Genomic DNA, 20,826 nt, shown 5'->3' with positions numbered 1-20,826 from the left:
GCCTCTCCTACAGAGGAGGGAATGTCCAGCCTGACGTACCCAAAGTTAGCCAACCAGCAGCAGTCCAAAGACAAAGTTGCTGTTCAGGCAGAGCTTCCCAAGTTACTTGACAGTTTGGTTTGTAAAAGCTGATCATAAGTGAAGTTTGAGTTGCAACCGACACGTTCTTCATTATAGGTAGGGCTTGTGCCATATCACTAAACCCACAGTAGTGCCAAAGTGTCCTTGACTTCTGTCCAAATTGAATTCTAGGAAGTCTGCCAATATTTTGTTGTTCAACTTCAAGAACTTACTACAGCCTCAGGTTATGTATTTGTATACTGCTGACAAGCATAGTTTGTTGCAAGTACAGTAGCTCAATGGATGTTATGACTACAAAATGTACAACTTTTGGTTTAATATTTTTGTGTTCACTGTCTTAACAAAGTGTGTTAAAAGAGGCCCATAGTTCAAAGATGACTCTAAAGGTTCTTTTTGTGAGGCATATTGAATCTTTGTGAGAACTGCTCAGTGTTGCTGTAATAAATTGCACTGGGAGATGCAGAGCCAGTTTATACAGCATAACAAAGAAAACGTCAATATTATGACTGAATTTTAGAAAGTCGTGTCAATTCATATTTGAGGAAATGTAAAGCTTGTAAGAAATTGTGCAGACTGTTTTATAAAGCTAAATGGGTGTTCCATTGCCTTTTCTGGCAGTGGGGAAAGACCCCTTGGAATAGGCCTTGAAATATTTGTCCTGAAGTTAAAGCTAAGGCATTGTTTTTATTTTATTAAAAAAAAACAAACACCACAGTAAAATCAGGTATTAAATGGTATGCATTTTAACTAACTGTGTGCACACTGGTTCACGTTCTCTGAACCTCTTAGTTCTTCATATACTTTTAAGTAGGAGGGCCTGACACTTCTTTTGCACCTGTCCAAATTTTAAGAATTCTTATTCCTGTTCCTGTTATTCCAGAGTTGTCTGCCTCTCTGGTTTTTTTCCCTTAAATTTCTCTGTAGTGTTCGCAAAGGAAAACAGTCCAGTTTATATGGCTTTGAAATTGATACTGGACTTCTGTGAGACTTGGCAACCAGGACATCTGGCTGCTTCATTATTATTATTATGGCAATACCTGGAGGATTTTCTGATGTTTTCTTAGTTCTGTTTTGTATTTTCAGCTACTTTATCTTTCATTTTGTTTCAATTTAACTTTTTCCTTTTGTCTTGACACGTGCCATCTATTGAGTATTGTACCTATTATCACAAATTTTCTTTTCACGCTTGTGTATTATCTGAAATGATTTGTAGCTTGCTACTTATGCTATGTGGAGCTTTAGCTTACGCAAAGCACTTGCAAAATCTTTTGTTGGAGGAGGAGAATGATGTCACTGGGATGTAAGGTCTGAAGGAATTAGACTTATTGGGGGAGAGTAGCATGTGAAGGAGTTAAGAGTTATTGGGGGAGAGAAGTGTTATGAGAAAGGCATTATGTCTGCAGGAAACCAATTTGTTAGACTTCCTGCTCAAAATCAACAGTTTCTTCTTTAGAATGTTAATAGCTTTTATTTCGGTATCACAAAGGTGAGGGCAGTTTGCAAGTTGGTGATGTAACTTTTTTTTTTCTTGTGTTGCTATTCTACAACTGTTGGAAGACTTACGTATATCCTTATATATCCTAATACAGCCTTAGCGTTCTGCTTGTATCCCAGTCTCTCCCTGCTTTCTCGTCACCAAAATCCCTCTAACACCTCCTCCAGAGCAGCTTTTGAGGTCAGTCCCAGAGGGCACTTACTTCCTAAGGCAGCCACAGCAAAGAATATTTGTTCCTTTGTTTGATGTGGTGTTTGTTTTTTGGGGGGGTGGTGGTGGTCTGGGTTTTTTTGAGATGATGGCTTTGTCCATTCCTTTCCCCTTGCTTCTTTTTTTCCCCTATAGGGTGGGCTTCCAACACTTTCTGTGGCAGGTCCAGGCTGCTTATTCCAATATATTCTGGGCATATAACTTGTGTCTAAACTGTTGATGGGCTTGCTAATGGTTCATTAAATGGCTCACTGATTTCTGTTTTAACTGGAGAGCAGTTCAAGTGATTTAGACTTATATTTTCTCCTAGAAATGTTTATGACACTGAGATCTGGCTTATGGAGAAAACATGTTTTCTGAGAGGTAGGAAAGAGTGTGTTTATTTCACTTTCTTAAGTTGTGAGAGAACTTGAGTTTAAATATTCTGTTCTACTAAATCTTTTTTCCTTGTATATTCTTTCCATACTTCACATAAATAGATAAGCAGTTATGGCAGGTTAATTTCAGGATGTGCCAGAAGCTGTTGTCTTCATAAATAAATAGATGAGAAGTTAGTTATCTTTTGAAAATGTGTAAAGAAATATTGAGCTCACAACAACTGCTTTGACGAAGTTAAATAAATGAACAAGATGCATTTTATGGCTAAGGGGAGACAGAAGGAAAGCTTAAACATTTTAGTGCAATTAAATAATACAATCCAAAGGTCTGATATTCTGATACTTCCAAGATGGTTAACTTTTATATAAGACTTCATTTTTATGATGGAGAAAAATTATCTTTATTTTAAAATGTAACTATAATTGCATTTTAAATTAATCTACTTAATATTAAAATTGTATGGGAAGTTAATCTGCTATTTAATTAAGTGCATGAGCCACTGAGCCACCAAGTATGCTGGAACTATAGTACCAAATTATTATATGTAGTGCATAATTGAAAATTTGTTTTTATATCATCACTGCATATACTCCCATAACAACATAGTGCTTTTCCTGGAATCTGAGGTGTACAAGAACTAGAAAAACAGCTAACAGCAGGAAAGGCAAAACAGCTTCCAGTAACCAGAAGGTCACTGGTGTGATATTTGCAATGGTTGAAAGGAATTAGTCACATGCACCTATGATTTGTAGGGCCCCTTCATCAAGGGTCCTTTAAAGAAAGATGTTATTTAGATAAGAGAAGGGTTAAAGTTGTGTTTTCTTGACTTTTAGAGTGTTCAACATTACGTAAATAAGCTTTTGTCTGAAATTATGTAAGATAAAGAAGCTATTAGTGGAGTTTAATACTCGAGACTTCAAAGATTTTTTTTCAAGAAATGGGAGTGTCTTATGCATATTCCCTTTTAGCCTTATAGAACAAACCTTACCATGTGTAAAAGGGCTCTGTAGCAGAAGCCATTTTACCCCCTTTCTCAACTGCAGGCTTGATTGCTGTCCAAGAACTAGGCTGCTGCTTATCCTTTTGCAGGATCAATGACTTGTTGCTTTGCATGTGAGGCAGGCAACTGAAGAGGGCAAAAGCCCTGGAAATTGGCTCTGCAGCTTAGGATTTTTTCCATATTTCTGCAACTGTTCCTCTGATGGGTGGGAACTTCATAAACAGCTGCTGTGATCAGATCCTTACAAGATCTTGGGAAACTCTTTTAGAAAACTTTAAACCTAGAACATAGTCTGCATTGCAGGCACAGACATTGTTGGTCATCAAAAAATGCGTTCCCTGCCTGGGTAAACAAACTAGTATATACTTTTGTAAGGTTCTTGTAAGGAAGCTCAGTGTAAATTGAGGAATAGATTGCTTTTGTATACTTGTGAATCTTAATTTTATTTTGCAGTCAAGCATTTAAAGATGCCACCACCTCAAAAATCCAGTATGCAATTTGACGAGCAATTATGCAAAACAAAGAAAGCTTCCTATTAAGTAATTATGTGTGCAGGTGTTGTGTGATGAGGTTTTTTATTCTAATTATTTGGCTTTGACTAAATGGTTAGATATCTCTCATTTTGAACAGGATTATAAAATACCAGACTGAATTTGAATTGCATGTGTGGACGTAAAAGGGACTAGTTCCAGAAGCTGCTTTCATGACTGGGATGTACGTTGGCACCCTGTTTATCTTTCTTTTGCGATACTATTACCATTGTCAGAGTATCTGAAACAAAATTCCTCCACCCTACTTTTGTTTGGGAACTGAGGAGAGCTACTCTAAGTAAGAAAAATAAAAATTATTGGTTTATGAGGGAAAGGTAAAAAGATGATACAAAGATGATATTATGACTTTCTTGGAGCATGGGACCAAAAAATCTGGGGAGGAATAAGCAACAAAGCCTGTTGAATCTACAGCTTGGGGAGAAGCATAAGATAAGTACTGTAAACTAAGTTTCTCTGGAAAATATCCTCCAGTACAGACCACAGTAAAGAACTTGCTAACTATAAATGCTGTTTCATAGACAGCCTGTTGCCTTGCATAACTAATTTCTTTATCTTATGCATTTAGATATGCAGTATCTTGTAACCGTTGTGAGTGCCAAAATCTGGAAGACCTGGCGTACTGCTCTGGACTGGTACTGAAGCTAATATAAACTGTACCATAGTCCACAAAGGAACATTACTGGTATTCTGGAGGTATACCACTTCTGTTGACCTTCTGTAAATTCCTTGAGTAGTAGCAGCAATATCAATGCTTGGCATGTTCAGCAAAGTGATAACAAAGCGTCAACAGTAATGTCTTAAAGATGTAGCATAAGGTAGCCTGTAGAGTAAAAATCCAGGAGGTGTAAGTCTTTGAGTTGAATAAAAATGTTGATAAGCAGCAGATGAACACTTATCCAGCAGCGTAACCTCCTCATCTGTTGTTGCTTGTATGTCGTGAGCTTGTTACAACTAGAAAGTTTTAAAGTGCCTGCTTTGCTTAAACTCACATTGCTACTACTGCTATTAGGTTGATTTTTCCTAAGAGGTGAATGAGTTTTTTAGCTTCTGAAAATTTGTGACTGTGTGGTCATTGTCCAAACAGATAGAGGAATTATGGGAAGCAGGTGAAAGGTCTACTGCATCTCCTGCCCAGTCCTGCTAATCCCTTGGTCTGCCCTTTGCAGTTCAAGCTCTCCGGGTTATCTAGCACTGTAACTTCCTTGTGGCCACACATCTTGCCTCAATCCGTGTGCCATACACTCTGTCTTACGTGTTTTTGTTGCATCGTGTTTTTGTTGCATGGCTGTTAGCACGTACCACCAGCCATGGGATAGGATGAAGACTCCTTAGAATTCCAGCAAGACATTAGAGTGAGTGAGTTAACTCAAATGAAAGTTGTTTGTGGATTCCATAGGGAATGGGAGTACAGGCTAGGGTACTCTCTTGGGCATTTAGGTGATTTTTCTGTGAACTGAACTGCTTCAAATCATGCTGGTGTTGTCTTCAGCTTATATTCAAGTTGGTCAAATGATTAAAAGTTCATGTGAAGAGTGGTGGCAGTGGAGTGACCAAAACTCATTTAGAGGTTGTCAGGGAAGTAAATGGGGAAAAAAAAAAAAGCAAAGATATATTAGTGCTGTGGAAAACCAATATATATCATTTCTGACAAGTGAGTTTTGCATTGATTGTGTAAAACCTGTGTAATCAAATTTCACTGACTGTAGCACTTCTCCCAGTGTTTCTCAAACTTGAGCTGTTACACTTGTGCTACTGTCAAGATAACTAATGTGGTGATGTATAGCATATGAAGCTAAGACTGTAAAGGTCTGTTGGACTGAAGGTCCAGCACTGACACGTGGCTGTCAGTGGTTGAGCTGAATGTGGAAAAGTAGGAAGAAATAAGTGTCTGCAGCCTTTCTTCCTTATTAGAAGTAGAGGGATCTATCTAATCCAGTCTTCACCAGATAGAAAACGTAGTAGGTTTTACATTCATTCAGTTTACATTCAGTGAGAGGCTGTCCCCTTAATTTTCAGTTGTTCACTTTGACTCTCTCCAGACTGTTCGGGGATCTTACTCAGACTGACTCTCCCTCTGGAGAAGGTGGTTAAAAGGAAGGTGCCTGGAAACTAGTCCATACAGACTTGTCACTTTCAGGCTACATCTGAGGCTTGATTTCATTATTGTGTGCTTCTGTTTATTTTAACAGGAAGTTCAGCCAGGCCTCCATTTATGCAGAGAAAAAAACCCTGCGTTTTCATTGCCATTGTTGCTCTAATGTAAAATTCTTTAGCTGTTGAAGTCCATACTTGGATCATATTTAAGCAAGAATTTTGTTTGAGGTGAATGGAGTTAACTGGAACCAGAGATGCTGAGGTGTCTCAGATTTGATTTGATGCTTTTATCCTGTTAATGCTACAGACGTCTATGTAACCTTTTCCTTTACAAACCACTGCAACTATTGTGATCCTGGCTGTTGTCTTCAGCACCCACTATTGCTTCCGCGGGTTGCACACTTAACTTGTTCATCACCTGTGTGCTGTCAGCTTTTTTTTTTTTTTTTGCAGCCTGAATGGCCTGACTTGGCTTTTTGCCTGCTTGCTATGGGAAGGCTTCTGAGGGAACAACTTCATAAATGTCAAGTTTCCTTACTATGATGACTCTAATATTTTGTTACTTTCAGGATTTTTTTCCTCCTTTCCATTTTCAAATCTTGTAAGCTGTTTTCTATGCTCAGAGTACTTCTGTTGTTAGAGTTGGTAGTAATTAAAGATGTCACACATGTGTGTTTGGTCAGTTTTTCTGTTGGGAACTAGACATAGCTAGGATTAGCTTAATACTGCAACATTCATTTAACTACAAGTGAGAGGCCATATTTCTTCCCATTGCATCAAAATGAAGTTGGTTCAACCAAGAATCTGAACTCTGAGCATGGGTCGGCAAATCAGTAACTTTTCTATAACATTAAAGAACTGGAGAGGGCCTCTGGTGATAAGGCAGCAACAGCTGTAGCTCTGTGGTGGGTTGGCTTGCATAAGGCAATTGTTTTGACAGCCACAAATAGTGGTTTGCTACTTGTGCAGCCTCCTGTGGTTGAGCTACTGTTCTCAAGCTTCTAATCACCAAATGTGGATGCCACAGTCAGTCTTTTCAAAAGCACTATACGGAAGGAGGAATTGCTGCCAAACTCTTCCCAGTATCTTTCCACTTCAGCCTGCTGTTTTCTACCCTTTGGCCTTCAGGTTACATGTTCATTGCTGGTCTTTTTAAAGGCTGTATGTTTGCTTTGGAAAGGGCACTGTTATGCCTCTCCACATCCAGAGAATGGAGGCAGCTGGGCCAGGCTCAAACTCTTGAGCAGCGGTGTTAGGCTGTGAAAGATTTCTTAGCTTGGGCACACAAAAGGAATACTTGGTTCTGATCCTCTGCCTTTTGTGGTTTGTGTGGATTGTCACTCTTTCAGGGGTAAAGGGCTTGGAAACCACAGAGCTAAGCTGTGATCTGGGAGTTGTTGACAGTATGGTGTCCCTATTTCTATCTCAACCTGGTTTGAAAAGGTTCTTCTCCAATAATAGGGAGAGCAATTAATCTCTTCCTGTCTTAAATTAAGGAATTAGTACAGGTACCTTTGAGAGCTAAAAAGTGTGACAAACAAGATGTCCAAGTCCTCCCATGTAATGCCTAAATTTTATATCTCTATACGGCTTAACCTAGTCCACATGAACTTTCCATTAGCACTTGCATGTTTACTCTTATGTTCTCATCAACATGTTCATTGCTTCTTAGACTAAAATAGTAGTGTAATCTGAGATGAGAGCTGCAGTGCAGAAGCTAAATATATCCTTACAGCACGGCCCAGAAGTCTAACATTCAGAAATTAATTTTTGCAAATAAGGAGGACTTTGATATTCTTACAGCTACAGCAAGTAAACAGTTATTTTTCATGTGGTAGTATAATTTAATTTTAATTTATTCATATGCTCTCCTGAGATACTGTTAGGTGCATAGGTGTTGGTCAGATAAGGTTAATGTGAAGCAAATAAATTTAGGCTAAATGGTAATGTTTAGTTCGTGGGGGCTATGCAAATGCTTAAGTAATGCGGTGTCAGAGTTGAAGTAGTTGTAGGTGATTGACACATTTGTCATGTAATGCCACTAGACACACAAGCTGAAAAAAAATCTATTCCATTTGATGGCAGAAATAGTTGAAATTGTATTGAAGCTTCTGTAGTTGAATGCGTTAATTGAATGTTAATGGGGAAATGCGTGGTCAGTGTGGATTTCTGTATAATTATTGCATAAAGTGTTACACATAATTAAGCAGTTCAATTTTGTTTAGTAATAAGAAATGTGGAATGGGGGAAAGTAATCACTTAAGAAAGCGTGAGTGGTCACAATTGAATTTCATGCATTTGATAATACATAAATGCGGAAATGAAAGAAACACTGCTGTTTGACCTCTGTTCTTTGTCGAAGTTTTAACTATTATCTTTCTACAGTTGAACTGGTGTTGTATTCCAGAGGTAAGAAAATTACCTGACTTAGACCACTGGATTGTGCTTGGAATTTAAACCACATCAGTTTTCATATAGGATTCTCCTGACTCTGAGCATATATTACATGTTGTATTGCAGAGAGATACACAGCCAGAAAGCAACAGGCAGTTTTGTGAACTGTGTTTTACAGATGAGGCCTGTACGAGCATGTCACTAGCATAAATTACTTTAGATGGTTGGACAGCAAACTTTACATTTTATTGGATTTTTCTGCATTGCACATGTATTCATATATGTCGGTTGCAAACCAACATCCCCAAAATGGACCTGGATGTCAAGCCTTTTTCTAGACAGTTCTAGCAAAGTTACAGATGTTTATGAAAAGTAGTGGGCTGGTATGAGAAATTACATAATCTCTGTGAGGCAGAAAATAGAAAGGAAATAGGATGCCAGCTTCCTCTTATGACATGTGTAAGTTGTTTTTGGTTTTCCATTCAATAAAGAAATAATTTTGAATAAAGATATTTGTAGTCAAGGTTATTTATCAGGTAGGCTAGAAATGATGCAGATAAACAGTTGAACATTGCGAAGAACATTTTAAAAACTAGACTTCACTGGCTGAGGACAACTAGTAGTAGTAAACAGGTGTCAGATTCGGAAATCTTACCATATGGAGAGCATGATATAAAGCCATATTGGTTGAGTCTTTTGTTTACTGGTTGTTCATGTGGTTTGAAAGTACCGTCTTTTCTCTTTGAGAATGCTAGGAAAGAATTAGTGAGTCTTGATTCATTAACTGTAAGCTCCTTTGTTTTCCAAGAGCTTATGCCTTTCCAGAAAGCCTGTGCATGTGAATGAGGTGGTATTTGATGGTCTAGGTTTTAGCGTTTGTCTGCCTTTTTGTCATACTAACTACGGTCAGTGCAGTCCTAGTTTTGATTCTGTTCTACCTTTCCCTCCACCAGGCCATAAGTTACACAATAAGAAAGTATGCCCAAAAAGTGGTCTTTTTGATAATGGTGCTAAAAATGTAGATATTCACCTTTTTCCTGTTCACTTTGGGAATTCCGTTTCTGTAGGCTCTTCCTAAGCTGGATCAAGCAAGCTCGTGGGAAGCCTTGTGAGAAGCTTTACGCTGGGCATATGGGACTGAAAGATGTGGCAAGGTAAAACACTGGGTGCCAGAGTATACATGGAGGAATCTGTGTCAATTGTTGGAAAGGTTTCAAAATGTGTTGTGATGTTGAGAGTAATTAGCAGTCCAAAGCAGGTCTATGTTTTCAGAGGTGACTTGTCTTGATGGTCGGTGTTGACAGTCAACAAAAGCAGGTTCATAATTGCCTGTGCAGTTTTCTGTGCAATCAAAGGAAATAATTGCAAGGTATGACCCAAAAGGATTTTGTTCAAAAAAGCAGTAGATTAGCATGCTACCTGTCCAGAATTACCCTCTTCCATGTCTACTTTTTTGTAGAAAGGCCACAAGAGTCTGTAATTGAGGCCTGAGATGACTTCTTGTATAACACAGCAGTTTCTGCAATGCACAACTGAATTTTAAAAGGTGTAAAACAATGGTGCCTTTTGATACTGGACTTTATGATTAAGTACAAAAGCTTCCTAGAGTGTGGAGTTGTTGTTTTTCTTTTTAAGACTGCAGGGAGGGTTTATGTAGAAACTGGTTTTCAGGCACTTTTTAAAAAGCTAGCTGAAATAGTGGCTCAGTGTAGTGGTAAGAGACAAGCACAAACATGAGCCTTATTTGAATGCACTGAGGGTTCCTTAGGAGCAACTGACTTTGCCTGACATCAAACACATGATGCTCAGTCTGCAACTGGGCAAATCAAACCATGCTGGAGTCAGAAGTGATTAAACTGTGGCTTTAAACAGTATAGCTGTCAAATTACGTGCTTAGTGAATCTGAAAATATGCTAACAAAGCATGCATAGCATATTAAAAGGTACGAAAGGTATTAGTCTTTGATAGAGCATGCCTGTTTTGGGGTATTTTTCTCCCCTGCATGAAAACATTGTTTGACCAGAAACATTTACACTCAAGTAGAAAATGCACCTAACAGTGCAGAGCTGCTGTATAGTCAGGCGGTGGAGTTCTGATGCCCCTTTCTTGCACACTGTGGGCCAAGCTAAATCAGATTATTTACCAGTTAACGCTCTGAGCACGCACACAAACTACCACACCTTGCATGGTGCATCCAGACTTAAGCTGTGAAGTGAAGAATGCTGTATTTTCTGATTCAAAGTACCCTGTTTTTTCAGAAGTATTTTTGTAAGAAAGAAATAACTTTCACCGCAGTTCTATTTAAGAAGAAGAAACAAAACAACCCCCCCAAAAACTAACAGCAAAAGGTCCTTGCAAACAGTTTTTCAATGGAAGGCTTTTTAGGTCTGCCTTTATTCTAATCTTACATCATAAATTCCTAAGAAATAAATTTGAGAGATATCAAGACGCCTGTTTGTTTACTAAAAGAAATTAAGTTTCCAGTTATCTTCAGCAGGTATCAAATAGCATAGTAAGTTTTGTTTGTAAATGTGACTACTTGTTGAAGAACATTCTGACTTAGGTATTATCTACAAATCTTAGTTTTAGTTACAGAAATTCTAGAATAACAACTGTTTTGAGTATCATTCAAACTTTCAGCTTGTGTGGGAGGAGGAATTCCTTGGGAGACTGGATCATGTAGTCCACTGAATTGTTCTGCAAAGTGTCTCACTATTGTAGGTTCCTTGTTGCTGCAATATTTAATATGGAGCAAGGGACCTTTGAAAATTTTGATTTTAGAGTTAATAGCCACAGAAACATGGGTTTTATTCTCTGGGCTAAACTCAGGTTTTGTGTTAGCTTGTATCACCCCACTGCAGTGTACTGGATTAAGGTCACAGCTGGAATTTTACCATGTGGCTGAAATGTGCTTTGGTTGTTGACAATGTCTTCTCTCCTCATTCTCAAGCTCGTGTTGCTGTGCACATCGCCTTGTGTGAAATAAAGCTCTGGAATTATAGTGTAAGTTTGTTCTGGAGAACTGGATTAAAGCAGGGCTTTTACAACCACAAAGGAAGACATGGAGGTAGAACATAACTTCGGTAATTTTTTGCTGGTGTCGCTTATTGTCAGTGCTTGGCCTTTATTCTACAATAGGTAATATTGCTTGGTTGTAAATATGCTGTCTTCTTCAAAGGGTGGCTTAGGGCCAGGGCATCTCTGCTGTAATTGCTGGCACTTTTAAAGGCCGACAGGTTACGAATTGTAGTCCTCAGAGGGGTGAGTGCATTCAGGAAGTAGTAAAAATGGACCACACGACAAACAAATGCTTATTTCTTTGACCCGTGGCAAAGCTGGGAGTGCTTGTAAATCCTTGTGGTGAGTGAGAGGAAGGCCTTGGAAAATGTCCTGAGACTTGGTTGTTTAAAAGGAGGGCCTGGTGGGTGGAACTGGAAAGCTATTGTGGAGCAGTTGCTGCTGAAAATGGAAGTTAAAGGGAAAAAACACTCCGTTGCAACTTGAAAGGAAAACTTGAGGGGAAACTGGGCTTCAAGGACAGAGACAGCATAGAAGTCTCTGGGAGAATGATAAGCCACCTTATGACCTTGAAAAAAGCTACTGTGTTTTTGTGAGGGTGCATTTGGCTCCCTTGTAGTGAAAAAGCCTAAAATTGCCTAGGTTCTGGGTTTTTTTTACAATGGCCCTCTTTGCAGCTCAATGTATTGCAGGCGTCATTTCCTTCCATCTCCGAAATTCTTAAGATCTCTTATTGTCCCAGAATTGTAACAGAATTGGGCAGGTGGGCATGGCTAGGTGTCCCTTTGTTCCCTGAAGCCTGATTTGTGTGAAGGATTCTAGCAGCAAGTGACCCATCCGTTCAACTGAACCACAGCTGTCAAGGCAGAAAGTTCTTCAGACACATTTCCCTGCATATATAGCTATTAATGTTATGTGTTTTATGTTATCTTGATTTTGTTGTAAATGGCATCCTATTTGTTTTAAAAATATGCTTGGTAGTATTTGTACAGCAGCCTTATACACACTTCTTTTGTGCAGAGGCATTTCCTTTAAACTCTTATTTTTAGTGTGTCAGTATTACTTGTCAGATTATTTTTTTTATTATTTGTTGAATGTCCTCTCTGCTGCCTGTGTCACAAACAGGTTAGGATTGTAAAGATTATACACACTAAATTTATACGGCTGGCAAAAATCACTGAAGAAAAGTGAAACCTTCACTTCTGTTGTTTTTCTTCAATCTTTTTTTTACTGCTTTCCCTGTGACTAGAATTTCAGTATCATAGTTTAATTAAAGTAATTCAGTCACTTCAGGCATGTGTGTCCTTTGGATAGAAGACGTAAAAGCTCAGAGACACAGACTGTCCATCATAAGGCTTTTTACTTGCTTTCCCAACTATCTGGTTGCTGTGAAAAATCTTTTCTGCTGCTTGGATTTCTTAAGCCTTCATTTCTGGATCCATGTCCCTAGGGACTTTTGCAATCAGAGGAAACTACTCTCCATCTTCCCAGATTTTTGTGTGGCTGCAAAGATACAAGGAGGTAGAACACAATGCCAATAGGTCAGCCTTTTCTCAATCACACTGGTGAAGTTCTAGGCAATTTTGGAGTATTCTTCAGACTTAAGATACTATATCCTTGATCTTTTCCCTGAGACAGACAGACAGACAGACAGACAGACACACACACCCTCAGCAATTCAGAAATGTTTCAGAAGAATTGGATATCCTGGAAGTGATTTTTCCATTGGTAAATTTTTTTTCCTCTGCCTATTGTGTGTATTTCTCTGAGCTACACTGTCATACTGCATTTAGTCTTCTGTTTAATCCTAGAGTGGTACTTCCAAGTATAAGACTTGATCTGTCATCTTCCATGCCCTCAGACTGATGTGTCCCCTCTTGCTTTCTCACCAAGAAAAAAGTTGCCCCTTGTAAATGCTTGCCAGTTGGTAAATGTGTCAACCAGAAGTGTGGTTTCCCCATGCCCCTCCCCATGTGAGTCCAGAAGGAGGGTTTGGCTTGGATGTTCTTGGCTAGAATTGCTTCCAAAAGCTTGTTGTCCATCTGTTCGTACAGCTAAGTGCTGTCCAAGGAGCCAAGAACATAATAGTTGTAGGAGACTCGGGTGTTAATCATTCATGAGAGCAGCTGGAGTAAAAGTCAATCCAGAAAATGGTTCTGAATTATCTCAAACTAAAATTTGATGTTAAAGGATATTTTGCAGTTGTCTTCCTTTTGGGTTAAATTGATAAAAAGGTAGTTAATTTCTAGAAACATTTATGTTTCTTTGAAGTGCCTGCTTTTGAGGTAGTAGCTCAAAAAAGCTTGCGTGCTATTTAAATGTGGCCTTGTTAATTGTAGTTTACCTGGTGGATAATTATTATCTAATACTGGGCTCAGTAATAGCTCAGAATTGTTGCTAGACTCCCAAGTTGTATATGCTGTATCCCTGGGTTGGGCTGCTCTGAATTTTCAGACAAGTCAGGAGCTTTGCTTCTAAAGTATGCTATGACAGAGTTGGATTCTATTGCTTAAAAGCATAATGAGGAGCACTTAAAGGTTTTAATGATAAAATCTATGTAATAACTGAAATTAGATTTAGAAACGTAGCAATAAAGGTGGAAGTTGAATTCTGACAGTGTTACTTGGCCTATTAACTTGCTAAATGCTACCTACCAAAATACAGTTGCATTATATCATCAGTTTTCATGGACACGCTCTCTTCCTCTGTTTATCCAAATGGCTTATGCATAGCTTTTTGGTAATCATTTACTTAATGTTGATTCTTACATTCCTGTGGTCTATGAACAAAATTAATGTTCCTAAGCAGGTATTTTAGTTATTGCATTCAACAATCAGTTGTATTCTTAGTAGACTTTTGTATTTTAAGGTCTGTGACTTCTGAGAGCAAAAGCTGGGCAAAAGTTTCAGACTTTTTGTACCTATGACTAGTGTCCGTTCTCTGATCACTGGGGTCAAGCTGGTAGCTGGGCTGTTACATCGCTAGACCTTCAGATCTGAATGTTATACATTAACTTAATTTATCATTAACTTGAGTAGACCTGTGTTAGCTGTTGCTCGTTATATGTCATAATTCATGTATCTGGGACAGTGAGGTCAGTTGTCACCGATGTGCTAGCTTGATCCAATAAAACCATTAAGTGCAGAATTGGATGTAGGTCATGATTATCAAATTTTGCTTTTAGTGCAAATTCTTAATGTAGTGCTTCAGATTTTTGGCAGAGAATGGCAAAAAGGTTAGGGAGTAATATATGCGGCAACTCAAGTTCCCAAATACTTGCATGTGTTTCAAGCAGCCTGCAATGTAAGTTTTGTTTTGTGTTCATCTTCCTTGTTAAATGGATTGTTCTGCCTAAAACTGGAATATGAGCTTTGTATACTTGGAGAATTAATACACAGGAAATACGTTTATTCTGAAGTGAGACTCTGGGTTGAAAACCAGAGAGGCTTTAGCAGAGCTGTTAAGACAGCCCTGCTGAGTTATAACAGTAATTTCTCCTTTCAAAATCTGGAAGCAATAAACACTTCAGATGTGCTTTCTGAATGCAGTGGAATCAGTCCCTTGGGCAGACAATGTATGAAAAAACCTTTGGAATTAACTTCAGATATCAACTCTATGGTATTCTGAAAATACTGAAATGCTATATGCATATTGAAGCTAAGAATGCAATGTTTTACCTCTTTCTGTGTAAAGCTTTAATTCTCTGCAGACTGGTGTCACAGTGACCTGTTTTAAAAACACCAGGTAGGAAAATAGCTGGATTTACTTGGTTTTTTTGGTTTCAGCTCTGGGACAATGAATGGAAAATCAGTGAAAATGTATGTTTCTGGGGTCTCTGTTATTGAAAGTGTTAGGAGTGAGTTCACTCTTCCATACAAACAGCTTGATTTGTTGCTGAAATGTGGGATTTTTTCATGTTAGCAGGGTTTTTTGGTTTGTTTTTTTGTTTAGTTTAGTTTTTGGTGTGTGTTTTGTTTTTGTTTTTTTTAAACCATGCCACCCAGCAGTGGCAACCATGCTAACTGCACTTCTCAGTGGCAGGTAAAGGGCATATTCTGTATCTGCAGCAGCAGTGTTGCAGGTCTATAGTCATGTTAAACAACTGAAACCAGCTCTGAGTGACTAAGATTGTTGAGTACTTCAAGTTATTGCAGTATTTAAGTAGCTTATTTGAGAGCAAAGGCAAACAATGTTTTCTCTCTAGCAAAATGCTTCAGGGTGACCTGATTTAAGTTTTGTGACAGAAAGACTATGGAAGTCTGGGCTGGTATATGGAGGAAGCTTATCGTAGCTAATTTCAAAGGTGGGTTGAGCTTCTCATATGTTTGATTTCAATACAGAGTATAAAGAGCATGTATTTCTTATGTATGTGTTTTTCAGCATTGTCTGTCCCTTTTCCCCCATTTAAATAGCCATTCCAGACAGTATTCTCCCCTGGGACAGTGCTGTTCAACCTGTCTGTGAACACTGCAAAGCATCATTTTTGTTCTTTGGAGGACTTGAAGTGAAGCAATTAAAATGACAGGAAGTGCTTGGGACTGAATATCTGTGGGATGACCTTATGAAATTCAAAGTATATTTTAATCAGAATTGAATTGGCAGCTGCATAGTTAATGATGTGCTGGGTTTTTTTCTGAAATGTTAACGTTCACCAAGACAAATCAGGCAGAAAGAACTGCTTTATGCGTATCTGGTATAATGTACAACAGTTATGTGTACACTCTGTAAGAACTACTAAATTCTCAATCACTGAGGAACTCTAATAAGTAGCAGTGATTAAAGCTGCCTTTTAGATTCCGTTCCGTGTGTGTCCCGTTCCCCCCCCCCCCCCGTCATATCAAAAAACATACCTTCTACAAGAAAACAAATCCTTAATGCAGGAGATAGCCACTCGGCTCCTTAATCTGCTTGATGTGGCTTCACTCACTTGCTGCTACTTGGAGAGGGAAATGCATTGAAAGTAATTTAAAAATCGTAGGTTGCTAAGGTTGAAATACTGTATAGGAAGCTTGATACCAAGTCATTGTGCTGGGAAGATGAGCTTCAAGCGTACAAGAAAACAAAAAAGTACTGTCTTGGAAATTCTCACAAAACTTCATTACTGGTAGTCTGCTCTGAGGAGCACATTTCTTCCTCTGGAGAGATCTAGAACAGTTGCTGGTGACAGTGGGCTCACTTTGAGTTAGGAGAATAGTGTCTGTGGGTCAGGAAGTGCTTCACGTCAGTTCTAGTCAACCACATTCACTCTGGGTGATTTTTAATGCCAGTTGCTTTTGATCTCAACTTCTACAACCTTAAGAGCTTGACAGGAGTGACAGCCTGCACTGATGGAAGATGTCCATGGGCCTCAGGTGGCTCCTTATGATCGCATTTTGGACTCCTGACAGCTATTTAAAGCATGCGCACTAGTTGCATTAGCAGTTACTGTTTATAGAAAACAGTTTTGGGTTTACCTTTTTCATTACTGATTACTGAGGTGGTAGCAGACTAAAACAAATTAATTTTCAAGTACATAATGTTTCTTTTTTCATCTTACTGGAATAAACTTAAGGAAATGATTTCCTGGGGGTGAAAGTTTGAGCTTTGTTTCTGTATGTGGTTAGACAAATGTACAGAGGGAAAAGATATAATAATACTGACACAGGGAACACCTGCATAGTTTGCATAGCAGAAATAAGTGTGGAGACTTCCTGAAATGTTAGCTCTTCCAGTTCTAAAGTGATGTGAAACTCAGACATTGAATGACATCATGGTGTGCCCCCTAATTATTTGAGGTAGTTTGATCTCCAGAATTAGATAACTTTATCTACAAAGGCTGTTTTTATAGGGAGAAATTGTGAGAGAGAACTGTATTTACCACAGAATTTTGAAAATCAAACTTTTTTTTTTAATGAGGGAAGTAATTTCAATTCCAAAATTCCAGGACTTTTAAGTAGTCACAACAATTACAAACAACTGGTGTTAAGATGTTAAACTGTAAGTTATAGAGTTATAATGGTAAACATACAGAGAAAGCTGTAACTTGCTTTCCAGAACTACATTTTGGTACCTGATTGCCCTGGACAGCCTTCTGCTTGTGTGGGCTGTCAGGAGACAGTTAGAATACTTCCAAGATGTCTTGATAGATTAATGGCCTTTCACTGGGATAAATATTTTTTTTTTGTTTTTTTTGTTTGTTTGTTTTGTTTTTTTGAGGAGAAAATTGAGCCTCAAGCTGTGAAATCTAAAGATCAGGCACGGTATGACAATTTCTATTTTCTCTAAATGAGTTGAGATTTTAAGAATAGCTTTCTGGAGTGCAAGAACGGAATAGAGGAATGAATCAATTTTGTAGTCATTACTTGAATTTAGGCACCTCTGTGGCGTTTGTTAGCAGGTTGGTATTTCTTGACATAATTTTCCTCCAGTACTATAAAATCCAATACTGCATTTGACTCCACGTTCTTCCTGCCTTCAACGCTCTGAATTTGGCATCATAGGTCTGTGTACTGCCAGCTCTTCAGAAATACATGCAGTTTTAACAGCTGAATGATAGCTAGAATTTTGTTCATGGAATTTTAACTGTTGAATTTCCTAGGCACAAAATATTCACATGAATACGGTATTCTAGTAAGAAGGAACTCAAGTTGTGACTGACTTTTGTTCTGGAAATATCTAACTCATATGATTAGAGATTGGAGTATTCTTACAGTACGTATAATGTAAAATACAGTGAGACTTTTAACCCTCTGCTTTATAACATGAGCTTTTCAAGGTAAAAAGTTACAACCATTGGCAAAAACAACTTAAACTTTTGTTTTGAAACAGGAGAAACAGTAGGTATGCCTTCTGGTGAGTACTGTAAAGACTTACCTCCCCCAGGAATGGTTCACTGGATGTTCTCCATGTTCTCTTTGGGCCTTAAGGAAGGTGTTCCAGCGTTGTGTCTTGTCTTAACTGCTGATTGGGCTTTCACACTGGGGTTTACCTCAAGTGCAATAGACTTCCTTCTGTTGGAAACTTCTAGCCTTGACTGTGTTCAAAATGCAGGGTGTGCTGTCCCTATGTGATGGAGTGTAGTGTGAAGACCTCCTAGTTAAAGCCATTATAAGCTCTGTAAGAAGGCCGTGTGTGTTTGCATGTCTAGAGTAATAATAACATGTATGCACATACATGTATGTGTCTATGTATATAGGGTTGGCCCAGACTCATTTATCTCCACATCTCAGTGTAGTTGCATTTTCTTTGATAACCAGCTTGCTTTCTGAGGAGGTCTAGGATTCCGTTTGTTTGGAGATTCTCTGTAAAGCACACAGGCCTGGACAAGATGATACATCAAAGGTTTGTTGGCATACTAACAAAAAGATTGGGCGGAATTTAAATCCGTTTTGTTTTAGTAAGTTTAGATCATTCTGGTTTGAGTTCAAAATAATTTCTCTTTCCAAACATTATAAATTTGTATGCTAACATGAACTTTGGATATTTAGTATATTTGTGATTCAGTATGTTTCTTACTGTCAGGGTTAATGTGTTGCCTAAGTTAAGTATTTAATAACTTGGTCTGAAGATAAGGAAATTTTACAAACCACTGCTCTTTAAAAAGAATTTCTTCAGTGTAGTAAAACAGTAAGGATAATATAAAAATGAAAAATTCAAGTTTTATTTCTATTGAAGTTGGATTTCCAACAGTCTGTATCTGGAGTCTCTGAACCATTACTATACTAACCTTTTGAATGCAAATATAGAGCAGCCCAGCTTTCGAGGAATATGTTCGGAAAGTTGGCAAACTTCCTGTTAGCCATGCCAAAGAGGTAAATTGTATGCTTTGTCTCCTACAGTGTAAATGGACCGTAGTTCTGTTGTGCGAACAGATTTAGCTGGCAAGTTTTATGCTAAATATAGACAGCTTGCGAATGGCACCATTAGAATGGCAGGTGTCTTGTCTTGGTAACATACTGTGAAGAAATTGTACCAACAACAAAAACCTTGTGGTGTTTGGTTTTTTTTTTTCTTTTCTCTTTTACCTGTCCATTGAAAGGTTACTTTTATTATTTTATTGCTTATTTAGCTCAGACACCGACCTTGGACATGAAATCTCAACTCCTAAAACTAATACTTGCATTGCTAATGACTTTATTTGCAGGTGTTTAGCCAAAATTGTATATGAAGTTCATGTCCTCATTCAAGATGGAAGTGTTCACATTACAGACAACCTCATAATTTGATTATAACCTTGTAGTATCTCTCAAAAGTGACATATTTAAATTAATATTGGCAATGCAATAGATTTTTGTTTCAGTTAGTGTAACTGTCAGTACTTAGAACCAAACTTTGTTACCCTTCCTGCAGGGATTTTAATGTAAGATCTGGATCTGGTGATAGTTTTATTTTTTATGGGGTTAAAATCTACCATGCACATAGTCAAACTATTTTAAAATGTTCTTGTTAATGTATTTTCTTTAACTTCTGGAGGAGAAACATAGAAATGGTAGCCATTGTAATAGGGAGTCATTTTAATTGCCGAAGACTTTGGATTTTTTTCTAAATTGCCTTATACTGTAAATTTCTCTTTGATCCAACTCTAAGCCTAGTCTAATTGTTTTTTGGTGAAAATGGAGGTTAAATATGTTTTCCTGAAGAGGAAATCTTGACTGGCGACTGGGAGCAGGACCAGTGTTATATCATGGATTGTCATGCCTTTCTTGGATGAGTAGCTTGAAGGGAAATGTGAACCTACTGTAAAAGATGCTTATTTAAGAGAAGTGTTTGAGGCCTGAGTGATTCATGACTTAGCAGTAAAGAAAAAGTAGTAGTTCTCATCTATTTTTTTTTTAATAGTAGTTATTTGTGACAGCTGAATTCACGCTCTTTCATAAAGATGATGCAAATATACTGTTGTTTATTTATATTGCCATAAAACTGCTGAGGTTCAATAGCTTCCACCGAACCGGTGAATCTTTGCAATGGATTGCTGAATAATTGATGCTGTAATGTATGTCAGCATAAATGGATGAGAAATCTGATTAATTTTGACCTGAGTGCAAGTACATATTTGGATATTCTGAGTGTATAGCATCACAGCATGGGAAGAAAATAGACCCTGTGCTGAGGAATTTCTTTCTAATACTATGGAGTTGTGTTCACTGCTCAGGTGTTAGTATCCAGCAGAGAACTGAGACTGTTCGAAGGCAAGCTACACTTTCTGTTCTCATGAAAAATAGGCTTAACATCTTGTTTACAGTTGTTAAACTGCTTACAGAATTTCTGGTTGGAAATAAAGGATAACATTAGCATGGATTCCAAATTGTAAAAGGTCAGAAATTACAGTTAGTGTGAATGGTACCCTGATGAGGAAAGTGCCATGTACTCATTCTTGAAGACCTGTTATTTCACATCATTACCTGTCATTCTCAATTACTATGTATTGCATCACATGATTGAAAATGATGTATTTAGCTCTGTTTTTAAAAGACTATGTTCCATGCTCAGATCTAGAGCCAGAGATTTTATAAATGAAGAACCATGGATGATGGCTGTAGTTAACTCCTTGCAGTCACTGCAAGTCTGGCATACTTAATAGTAGTTGATATTTGTCATTCTGTGGACACTTCCTCTAGTAGTACTCA

The 20,826-nt window shown here is 38.0% G+C and overlaps 1 protein-coding gene across 9 annotated transcripts in view; it reads left to right on the top strand.

Annotated features, from left to right (window-relative positions):
• TLN2 (talin 2) overlaps window positions 1-20,826 on the top strand; it is a 218,182-nt gene that overhangs the window by 38,073 nt on the left and 159,283 nt on the right. The window contains exon 3 of one of the 9 annotated variants that reach the window (XM_087743606.1): window positions 2,097-2,149. The exons of the other annotated variants lie outside the window; for them this stretch is intronic. The gene's annotated coding sequence lies outside the window, so the exon portion shown is untranslated. The remainder of the gene's footprint in view (window positions 1-2,096; window positions 2,150-20,826) is intronic. 9 annotated transcript variants of the gene reach the window in all.

The sequence above is a fragment of the Nipponia nippon genome, unplaced genomic scaffold (assembly GCF_047370975.1).
Source record: "Nipponia nippon isolate SJK-2023a ecotype South Korea unplaced genomic scaffold, ASM4737097v1 scaffold_9, whole genome shotgun sequence".
In the NCBI taxonomy this organism is placed as follows: domain Eukaryota; kingdom Metazoa; phylum Chordata; class Aves; order Pelecaniformes; family Threskiornithidae; genus Nipponia; species Nipponia nippon.
The sequence above is the reverse complement of the archived record's forward strand: the minus strand, read 5'-3'. Positions and strand labels throughout refer to the sequence as shown.